A 12,546-nucleotide genomic window follows, 5' to 3' on the forward strand; every position below is an offset into this window, starting at 1 on the left:
TAGAGATATTCTGCAAGATTTCTGGCTTTACTCATAGCAGCACCTTAGAGTCTATTTATTTATTCTACATTTCACTAAGTACTAAGAGGAATACTGAAGGAAGTCCTTCTGTTACCGCAATTGGGTTTCAAACCTGTTACACTGTCCTCAGTGTGGATCCCCATGTTTCTATGCATGCCTTCTTATTCTCTTATAGTCTGATAAAATCTGAGGCAAAGAAGAAGAGACTTCTTCGGCCTCAGACAAGAACGTCTGTGTGGGGTGACACACATTTTGTACACCTCTGGCATAAGGAAACAGTAAATATGAGTTTGGGTGCTGTAAATACTTTTAGACGGCAGATAAATTTGCAAGTCAAGGTCTGTGACTAACAAGGTTTGTTCTTACCAATGCCTAAAATCAATTCAAAACAGAATAACAGGATGTACAGTCACAATACCTAGTCTAATGCCATGGAAAATGAAAGTACAAAATGAGGTTGTATCTAAACACTTACATAGCCTTTCAACTTCATGAGATGATACTATGGATTAGAAAAAAGTGGGCTTCAGTGCCCTCTCCTGAAGCTCTCCTTTCCTTTATATTGATGAATATTCGTACCTAATCCTGTTTTTAAAAGAAAAGAAAAGAAAGAAAATCAGGAATAGATTTCTCATGGCATGCATGCCTTCCTGTACTAATCGTTAAACAAAACTCTAAACATATTTGATTGGTGTGTCTTCCTGTTATGGCTTGATATAGGTAGCTATGAGTGCTATGGGAGAAAATTATTTGCAGCTTAGTGTGTCTCAGGGTGATAGAATGTTCTGCTGACTGGTAAGATGTGAGACAAGAAAACACTTTAAAGGCACAGTAGGAGGCAAAGCACAGAAGAAAGGAGAAGTGTTGAAGGATGGGATGACCACGCAAAAGCCACGGTGGCAGCAGCAGGCTAACCTGAAGAAAGAAAAGAGATTGATGATAGACAGGCTAGGAATAGGCAGGTTCAATTAATTTCATGTCTATAACTGATATGCATTACTTTTAAACATTACTGTTAAATAACCAGGGCCAGGGAATTCTTTCAGTAATGAAATTTTTCAGAAGAGTATATGCATGGACTAGACAAGAGTCAGCTTCTGCTTTGAAGGGTTCTAAGAAGGAGCCAACTCTCAAGTGACAGTGTGATTGCCCTTCTTCAAATCACAGCTGGTCAAAATGCAGAGAGAACAAGAAATCATGGGGTACCTACTGTCAATAAATACATCTTTAACACAACTCCCATATCTAAGGCTTGGGAGATGTCACAGAAGAATGGGCAGAAAGATTTTAAGAGCCAAAGAACAGAGAAGTCTCTTGCGAGATTTTGTGTCCTACAAATGACAGAAAAACTATGATACCTCAACAATCTGTTCACTTAAACAATACCTGAACAAAGATACCCATAGACAATCTCACATGAATGGGGTATCATATGAGCCCACTCCTAGACAAAGAATTACAGACCATTTGACAATATGACAACAGCTAAGGAAAGGAGAATTAGTCTTCCTAAGGAGGAGTTCCCTATTAATTATCAAATGCCAAGTGATCAGCAATAAAATCATACACATATAGGCAACAGTAAATGTAGACAAGACTCCTTGGTTTTTACATCAAGGAGTACATTGTCCGGTTGGGATATTGAGGAAGGATAGGGGATGAAGGGGAAGTAGGGAAGCAAATCCTTACAAGACATTTTTTTTAATGAAAGGATCCATAGGATCCATATGGGCTGTACACTTATGACTAAATGCTCTTGCTGTCCTTTATGTTATCTGGTAAACTAAATGGACTCAGTAATTTATCAGTAACATGCCACATTTTCAAGATGGAGAACTACTGTCTTAGCCAGCAGCAGGTCTATGGCTTTATAAGACTAGAAGAACAGATTTGAAATGGCCCCAGGTATATGGCCATGCTTTTCTGCGTCTTAGGTAGAATTATCTTCCCTAAGTATCTCTGATCTTTCTTGGCAGAAGACCACCCTGTGAGACTTGACAGTTTTTCTCAGGTTATTAATACTTCCCGTGTTTTCTCAGTGGGAGATTTTACAATCTGAGGAAGATCCTGGTACACAGGGTCTGAGCTCATTTTCTTTTCCAGGCCCTGTGAAGAAACTATAAATTCCTTTCCAGGTCCTAAAATTGGACATAATTCTGCCAGAGTGTCTTAGGAAATGGTTATTTACAGGTTGTGTTTTTTTCCAAAGCTCTTCACCAACATCTCTTCAGAGCAGAAGTCCAGGAAGATGTCTGCCTTGCTGTGAAGACAAAAGCACACTGCATCCCAGCAAATCTAAGCAGATGTTCCTTTCCAAGGCAGAGAGAAAGAGTTCCTGTATCCAGCTGGTTCTTAAATCATTGTGAAAGTCTCCCTGTCTACTCCCCGAAGATGTAAATTGTTTCATGAATAGAACAGCAGGTAACATGACTATAAATAAAGGCCACAGGAAAACTCATGCTGTAGGGAGAAGCTAATGAACATTGGAATGAAATGATCATGAACACAGTGGGCAAATGAAGACCTTGATAGAAATTCACTATTGTCGACAAAAGCATTTGCCTTGGTCTTCATTTCTTCTCAGAACTACACCCATCTTGCCAAGTTGTTATTGACCTTGATAAATGGTGCTTAGTGATGAAGTATTCTGAGTAATTGCTATGGTATAAATTTTTGAGTACTCTCTCAAGTTCTAGTTTCTGGTTCATGATCTAACAAGCTTGGAAATCACCAGACTATCAACAGAAAAACATAAAAGTAGGATGAACTGTTAGTCAACAAGTCTCCTTAGACTTACTATGTAGTTGAGTTCAGGAAATGTTTTCCCCATAATCAGTGAGACAACAGTTGGGTATCAATCAGGACTACTTGCAGAGAAGGAACACGAGGATGAGGCAGAGGCTGACACTTAAAGCCAGTTTTGGTATGAATGCCAAGACTTACTTAAGACTTTTCTCGAGGCATAACACATGCTAAGTCTATAGGTGGACTTTTCTGTCCCTCCTGTTGATCCAAAATTATTTATGGAGACTTAATATTAATTATGAAAGCTTAGACAATAGCTCAGGCTTGCTACAAGCTAACTCTTGTAACTTAAATTAAGCCATATTTCTTATCAACCCTCTGTCATGTGGCAGTGCCTTCTTTCAACAGGGCATGTTCATCTTGATTCTGTATGCTTCTTCTCACAACTCTTTGAACTCTGCCCTCCTTCTTCCTGGTGTCCTCTATGTCCTGCTGTCATGCCTGTATTTCCTGCCCAGATACCTGCCAGTTAGTTCTTTTATTAAATCAGTCAGAAGAGCACCTAGACAAAGACGTATCTTCACAGTGTAGAAAAAGATGCTCCATTACATTTCCCCCTTTTGTCTAATTAAAAAAGGTTTTAACTTTAAAACAGCAAAACAATATATGGCATAAAATAGTTATCAAGTGAGAATTACAGTTACAATATCCAGTCCATTTGTATTTGATAAAATTAAAGAAAATACTCTATTATCTATATTATCTTTATGAGTCTAAAGATTTATACCTAACTTACTTTTTTTCATAAATAAAAATAGCTGTGTTTAGTTCTTTAGCCTTTAGCTCCATTAAAGTCCCCAGAAATGTGAAATGTTATCTAGCAACAGGTATATCTGGCTGTCTGGACAGCCACACAAAGTTCTTCTGTAACATTGGAGCATTCAGCTTTGGCCTATAGACTTAATATATCTGACAGTCATTTTTGAGAAGGAGGAAGTTTTGAAGGATTGACCTACATTTTGTTTAGGAGTCATATTTTTTTTTACATCCTGCTGATCCAGTCTGGACAGTATAGAGTCAGCAACTAAGGCAAGAGTAGTTTCTTTTCTCAAATGACTAGTTTTTGTCACAAAGAAAGTAAACTCCATAAGGAGGTTTCTTCAATATCCATCATTTTCTTTGGAAGTAAATTGTTGCTGTCAGGAGCAAGCATGTCTCACTGTCAAGAAAAGCCTTATATTATTAAAACATTATGAATTCCAAATTATGTAGATATTTGAAGTGTTTAAAGATTATCTATCTATCTATCTCTTTAAATACATCTGTTTATAACCTCAAAAGCATGTCTAACATGACTACAAGTTGGCTAGTATAGATGACTATTAATCTGTATTTCTTAATTATACATTCCATTTTTAAATGAGCTGCATAAACACAATTCCTCAAACAAAAGTAGAAACATACATACAGTATAAAAATTAACTTAACTTTGTATCAATAAATCAAAATCCTTACCATGGTAAAATATTTAAGACCAGTAGCTGCCTTTTTTAGTTTAAAAGTAGATGCAATACTCTACCCTTTTCTCCCATCATTTATATACTCCTCTTTTTATTTTAAAAAGATATCTTTGAATTTAATTTCGTTGCTTAGCCTTTTCCCTCACTATGTCCAATACTAATTTGTAACCAACAAGCCTTAAATGAAAACAAACATCCATAATCCATCTTTTGGTAATGTGAGTGTCATTCTTTAGACTACTTCCTGCTGTCTGTGGGCATTGGTATCTTTGGGGAAACACTGAGAAAGTTCAGGTTACTTGTTAAGTCTTGACTGAAGTAGTTCTGGATGCAGAACTTACAAACTGTAAAAGATGCACTCTAGATGCTGGATCACCTGGACCATATGCTTTCATTGACTTTGGTCTCTTTGGTATAGAAGTACATAAACTTTTGAAGGTCGCGTATATTGTAAATTTGGAATATTTGGTATGTACAAGCCAGTTAGAGAATTTTTTTTGTTTTATGTTTTGAGCAAGTAAAATATATGTTATGCATTTTGTGTTTTTTTCTAGGTTCGTTTATTTATATCTGTAGCCAGGATTTCAGTGGGTCTTCCCAATCAAACCTGATCCATATCAACCTAGAAGGAATTCACAACCTCTCATCTTCTGTAAAATTGATAGCATAACCTCCTTTTCAAAGCGACACATCTTTTGACTCCCATTTTGAGGTTGACATTTTAAAAATATATAGGTTGGTTTAATTCAGCAATTTTCATAATCCAATGTGTCTTAGTAGCTGTTGTTTCTTCATTAGCAATCAGGAGATCTGAAGACAACATAAAAGCATACAGAATCCAGAATGCTCTCTGTGTATTTTCCTCTTTACACTGCCTATTATATTTTCATTACTTCCTTTCTTTTAAAGGACTTTATTATTTTATGCTATTTTTTAGATTGATGACTGTCTCTACTCTTTCTCTTTTTTCTTTCAAGCCTATATATATTTAAACGCATTGTAACCCCTTTAGAGGACTTCTTTCATCTGAATCTGTCTTTACTGAGCATCTGTATTCTTTTCTGATTGCATGAGATAAGTCTTAAACTGCTATGTCAGCTGTCACCAGTGTTGCTTAGCCCAGTCCCTGGAGAAAATACATAACAGTTGACATCTTTCTCCTACTGCAGGGAGCTGCTGGGAGATGTGTCTGGTACTGTGGCAGGCATGAGAGACATAATACTAGAAAGTCATATTTAACTCCATTTTTGTGTGTGTAGAACCTTTCTTTAAGCTTTCCCAGATTTTGTGTGGATGTATATGCCGGATGTTTTGGGGCCATTTGTAGGTGCAGTTTCTCTATGTCTCAGCATTCACTCTCCAATAGCCGTTCAGAGATTTATTATTAATTATAAATGATAAGCTGATGGCTCAGACTGGTTACCAGCTAATCCCCACATTTTAAATTAACCCTTATTTCTTATCTACCTGCTCCCACATGGCTGTGCTTTCTTTCAACATGGCACGTTCATGTACTTCTCTTTTCTTCTGTTTATGACTCCTGAGACTCTATCCTTCTTCTTTTCAACATCCCTTGTGTCTGGTCCCTTCTATATCTTCTGCCTTGCTACCAGCCAGTCAGCTATTTTATTAAACCATAATACATCTTCACAGTGTACAAGAAGATTATTCAATAATGCAAATGTATGACATCTGCCCTTCTTAGGGGATTCCTATGCCTCTCTGCCTCTCAAATCTAGGAGTCCTATCAGGGTCCTCACTATGGATTTGTAAGACAGGTCTCTTGATTTAAGCAAGGGACCTTTGATTTAAGCATTTCAGTATAAATGTGAAATGTCCCCAAAAGAAAAAAATTGAAAACTTGGTTCCCTGGTTCTTGTGAACATTTAGAAGACTGTGGAACTTTTGGGATGTAGATCCTCACTGGAGGAAGTGGTTCACTGAATGTTGCTTCCAGAATTCCAGGAAACATGAACATGTCTTCCAAGTTGGCTGCCACTCCTTCCCCATGGTAATGGATTGTATTTCTTTTCCAACTGTAGCCCTGAATCAACCCTGCCTTCCTGAAGTTGATTTTGTCATATTACTAAGAAAAGTAACTCGTACACTAGGGGAGCGAACATAGCTTTGAAATAATCTTATCTGCCCCACTTTTGAAAAGGTATTGATTTAAGGGAAACTATTTTACCAGAGCTTAAGCAACTGAGATTTTACCCAACCCTAATGAGTCTAGGAGCTGGAAGAAACTACAGCTTCCTCTATTCCAAGGCTTGTTGGGATAGAGCCCCCCAAAATAATCATGAGCCTACTGGACACCGCCCACCCTCACACACAGACTTCATCACTGTATCTATGGGCTGCTACATCATAGTGGGGTCACACATGTGGATGCTACCGACTTCAGATCACATGAGGAGTACCAGTTATGTCTGCTGAAGCCTTCAGGTTTGGGTAAGAAACAAATGGATTGTTGATGGGGAACCTCAGCCAATCACAATCTGCTTAGGGTGTGTCCCCCTGGGACCACACAAAACAAATAAAAGATTGAAGTGCGCTTGCTACTTCCTCTCTTTGCCCCCTGCGTTCTCGGATCCTTGGAACCTGGGTTTTGTAAGTTTTCCTTTCTCCTGTTTATTAAAGCTAAATCTTTTATATTAAGCTAGTATGGTTAATTTTTAACTACCGATCGACCACGCCCCTTCAGAATGTCAATATTTCCACAGAAAAGTCACCATGGAACAGTGAGCTTTTAACACTGTAGTTACTGTGGGTAATGAGTACAGGCTGAAGTTTAGCTAAAGTAGATGAACCCCACACTGTGTTACTACTCACCTGAGGTCCATTTCCCATTTAGTCCATTTGGTATCTGACCTTTCCAAAACAAAGACAAATGATAAACAAATCATGGTGAAAAGCAAAGCAATGTGCAGGCTGAGGGACAGAGCAGCCACTGGAAATGATTCCATGTGGGGCAAGATGCAGGGGTTATGAAAATAACTGTGATTAATAAGATGAGGATAATAACATGGAAATTGGGCAGCACTCAAGAAGAGCTGAGTAATTCACGTGGATAGAAACTAAAAAGAGAATTAAAATGAAACACTGAACACCAAGAACTTTATAACGAAAACCAAGGGACATATTTTATTAGTCATGATTCTGAACCAGTGACTTTGAAGACATGTCCCCTGAGACCACTATGATAAGAATGTATATTGAAAAATAACAGCACATAAAATGTGAGCTAGAACACCCATCCCCATCCCCCAACTCTAGTTGTTAATAGAAGGTACAACACTAATGCAGTGAGAATACCAGAAGAAGAGAACTCACATGGACTTGGAATAAGAGGGATCCTTTAAGTATAAGTGGCTTAGAATTTCCCAGAACTTAATAACAGAGACTCTCCTCAGACCCAGGAAGCTCAGTGAATACCAAGCAGAATAAATACTAAAACAGCATGCCCTGTATCATTACCTGCATGACTTTATGCATGACCTAACTATGCTATTGCAGAATGAAGACATGACAGACACAAGGATATAGCTGTGATACGGTAGGCTGTGTGCTTGATGAGACACACCAGCAACAGCCAGGGAAACACCGTGATTTGTTATATACTGAGAACTAAGATGTTCCCTCTAGATGGCCTCTGTAGAGTACTTGTCTCAGGCTTCTATCATCTGGAATGAGAAAGCAGCAAACTGAAAAAAAAGGTACCACTCTTCTCTTCTGAATGGTTATTCAGACAGAGAGTAAATGGAAGTGAGGCATTTCAAGTGTTGAATAAATAGAATTCTGTGTCTTTACATGTGAATGTCAACCATAAAGGAAAAATAGAAAGTGAATGTGTCCCAAATAGACCTGCCTTCCCCCCAAAAACTGGAAAAAAAATTTCTTTGGTGAGGAATAAAAGTACAGACGTCAAATTCTGCGTAATAAAATGAAGATGATGAGAAAGAAAATAGTCAAAAGTAACTGAAGTTCTTTCCCTGTTCCTGACTAACTGCCTGGGCAGCTGTTTGTGCTTGTATAGTGATCCTGTTCAGTGATGCCATAGCTTCTAGCTTTGTGAAGTAATCACAACAGTTGAACAAGATGGGTAGAAGTGGAGCGGCTTGGTTACAGAGCTAGAGAAGGCTGATATGTGGTCCAGCAGCCCTAGAAAATAACCTGGAATTTGTTACAGAAAGGATCTTTAAACCAACCCCAGAGTGACTTCTGGACTTCCATCATGAGTAAAATCTGTAAGTTGTAATAAATGGGAACTAGAACCATATATGATGTTCATTTAAAACATGGGAATATAGGAAAGCATTGAGAGATGATAAGGAAAAGTAGAAAAACAAATGAACTACAAGAACAATCAGCAGAACATGCATATAGATAAATATGGTAGAACCTAGTCCAGCTAAGTCAACGATCTCTTTAACTGAGACTGATTTAGAGCCAACTCAGTGATGAAAGTTTCCAGAAAAACTGTAACAAAAGAGATAAAAGTATAAACACACAGACCATGTGAAAGTTTCTTTAAAATTGTGCTCATTTACTTAGTGTGCTTGCACACGTGCATTCTCTTGGGGAGTCACAGCATGTGTGCGGATGGCAGGAGGCAACAAGCAGCAACTATGCCTGTCTTTCCACCAGTGCGTCCCAGCGATGGAAATCCGGCTATTAGGCTTGGTGGCAAGCCCCTACCCCATATGTGCTTTCCAGGAGAGTGTATAGTCCCACTTCTTTCCACGTCTCTTCCTATTCTCCTTACAATTGGGAGCTGACTGTAGCAGCTGTGTGCTTCCCCCTCAGTTTAATGACGTATCTGATGAGAAGGAATGCAACTGAGCAGTTGAGCAGGGGATATTTTACTTTCATTCAAAAGCATTGCTAAAGGCAATTGAAAATTAGTGGTGCCACTTTGTCTGTATACTACTTCTACTTGAACAGCCACTTTTTTTCTCTGTGGGCTCTGTCAAGTAGAGAAGACCTTTATTTTTCACTTTATAACAAGGAGATAGATGAGTTAATGGATAAGGGAATTAAGTTATTCAGGGTCACAGCCTGCTGTTCTGAATTCTGTATCTGTCTTTCCATCTGAGAATGTAAGCTTCTGTACTGATCATGTCATCAGAGATTGGGTGCTGCCCCGTTAATATTTCATAGACAAGCAAAACCGTTTCCACGCCACTATCTCAGCAAGTCTCTAGAAGGGATAATAGAAAAATAATAAGCAATCGTTCAATTAAACTGCAGTAGAGTCAAATGTTTGCTCTTGGTTCTCCATGTGTAAGTAATGGGGAGAAAGCTCTGGAAGATTGCCAACATTAAAGGACGTTCCGATTCTTTGAAGAGGTGTACCTTCTCAGAAGCAGAAGACCAGAGAAAGAAAAGCTACAGAAGGAGAAGCACAGAGAGACACTCAGAACCACTCACTGTGTTTCCCCAAAGTGTTCAGAAACTTGTTTCTGTTTTCTTTCACAATGCAGTACAAATGTATTGTGTTCTCCTTGAGGGCAAATCTATTTTATTGATTTTTACTGAGTTCTACATTTTTCTCTGCTCTTAAATAAGGTGATTCTGAAAATTTTTTTAAGGTTCATCAAGGGACTATACATACATACACATATGTATGTGAGATATATATATATATATATATATGATTTTGTATGTTGATAATCTATGAAAAACATGAATTGATGGGTGGTCTGAAATTAGTTATTATTATTTTATCAGGTAAATACTCAAAGTACTGAACAAAAGGAAGATAGTTACTTCAAAATAATCAATTACACTGATGTATTAACTGTATTATTCTTCATAAAATCTAGAGAAAAGAGATTACTTTTAAACAGTTAGTTTTGTTAAAACAGAAAAAAAAACATTTGTAAATTACATTTCTAGTGTTCTTGTACGCTTCTGGGCTTCTAAACAGTCATGGAAAGTCTCTACCACCCCTGAAATGTGAGTGGAGGGTGGTTAGCTCATCTAACTAACTATATGCAGGGTGGGGATGTGGTGGAGTTAGGTGGGGTGGGGATGGGGAGCTCATCTAGCTCAACATGAAGCTCGAATGAAATAATGTATGGAATATTTTCTGAAAATGCAAGGCATACTTTAGATCTGGGATGAGACTATCATGAGGGTTGGGCCAGGGCCTGTGGAGGCTGTGTTGATTGCTTGCTTACGAATGCTCTCATCATACCATGGGGCTACCTGTCTCCTGTGGCATCTTTGGGAAGGACAAATTCACCACTTCAGGCAGTTAGCATTGAGAAACTGAGTCTAAATGCCCCTGGCCATGGCACCATTCTGATTCTGCCATCCAATGGCAGAATGTTCTGATATCAAGACCTTTTGGTGCTACTGTGGGTTACATGTATCGTTGAACTACAAAGCTGAAGACAGGATCCCTGCACCTGGCATCTGGAAAGTCTGAAGGGTTTGCTATTGTTGCTAATCCCAGCCTGGTACATAAAGAAAAGGTGGAGAACAGGGAACCAAAATTAAGTCTTGGGTCCAATTGATTGACAGACTATGTGATGAGGGACAATGTTCTCTCAAAATATTTTCCTTGGCCTCATTTTCAATGTCTTTTTGGAATACATATGCAGATTAAGTATTTAGAAAGAAAAAAGCAAAATATATTGATTAATGAACAGTAATAAACAGGGAATACACAGATAACTAAATGAAAATAACAAATTTCAATAGTTTCAAATAATATATTCTGTGATTATTTTGCTTGTAACTAGTTGTGAAGTAATAAAATTAGTAACCTTAACCATAAAATAGGGTAACAATTTGCCTCATTTTTCTACAGGTATTTCTTGGACCCTTGTAATGGTCAAAGTACTATACAAACTTGGAAGATGCCAGTCAGTTGAATGCTAGAAGTCGCTGTAATCAATAAGCCTGCAGTTCATTAAACAAACAAGTCAAAACCTATAAAGAGGGATGCTTAAGGACAGATTGAATTAGAGTTTTGAGAGGAGCAAAGGTGCACATGCTTACAGATGCTCTGTAGTGTCGATTTCATACTGGGGGGAAACGGTGATTTAATGACCACATGGAGAATGAGGGAGGATTGACAGAAATGGGGGGGCACATTCTAGGCAGAACAAGGCTGCTAACTCCATTCTAGAAAGTGTAGACAAGCAAATAGCGTGGGTGTGACCAGGGAACTCAGTCAAACTCTCTTTCATTAGCACTCAAGGAGAAGGCAGAGCAATGGGCTGAGGGTGTACAAGTCAATGCCACTTGGACTGAAGAAATGCAAATGGACCAAGAATTTCTTTTAATATAATAGTAGGCACCTATGTTTCATCTTTTAAACAATTTACATGTTGATGTTATAAACAGAACAGGTAGGTAGATGTAGGTTTATAAAACCAAACAAAGTGACCAGTGACGGAGCTGGAGACATAACTACGTTATCCAGATGAGAAATTATAATCCTTAGGCTGTGATTCATCTGTCAGTTCAGACACAAAAAATAAATAAATACATTCAAAGTGTATTTCAGATTTGAGTACTGGAATCCGCTTAAGTAAAGGGGGCTTTTAAAACTTACAAGGCGTAAGTTGTGTAAGAATGTATAGGGCGGAAAGGGAAGAGGAAGCTGAGGTATAGAAAACTTAAGTTTTCTATTCCAGGAATCTTTAAAAAGGAAAGTTAGATATTCAGTTTATGGATGTGTTTAAAACTGGAAGTGCAATATACAGGTGGGCTGGGGTGAAATGTCTTAGCCAAGCCCTGTTCAAATAAGGCTCTGAATTATAAAGAAAATGTTAAAGCCACTCTTAGGAATGGGAGACCTTGGTTCCCTTGAGCACTATGTTCCCAGAACACAAACATGGGGGACTCTGAATTACCAGGGTTTTGCAATAGGTGAAGTCAAGTGCAGACCATCAAACATAAGCCTGTCACCATACCTGTCTCTCAACTATGAAACAGGAAGTTTTTTCCCCGTGAAAACACCCCCAGGCAGTGTCCATAAGGAGAAGGAAGTGAAGGAAATTCCAGGACATCAACATTTGCCTCTTCATGATGCCTTAGCAGCTCCTGTGTGCAGGGCCATGATAAACAACAACTTCACTGATGATTATTCAACAGTTTGCAGGTTCAAAAACATAGTGAATTTGCTTCCCGGTTCAGCTTTCTGTCATTTATCTACGTCATAGATTTAACCTAGCACTTCTCGGAATGGTGTGTACCACGAAGCAATCCCGCCACCAGTGTGACATGTACTATTCCTTTAGATCTG

The sequence above is a fragment of the Myodes glareolus genome, chromosome 20 (genome assembly GCF_982192425.1).
Source record: "Myodes glareolus chromosome 20, mMyoGla1.1, whole genome shotgun sequence".
Lineage (NCBI taxonomy): Eukaryota > Metazoa > Chordata > Mammalia > Rodentia > Cricetidae > Myodes > Myodes glareolus.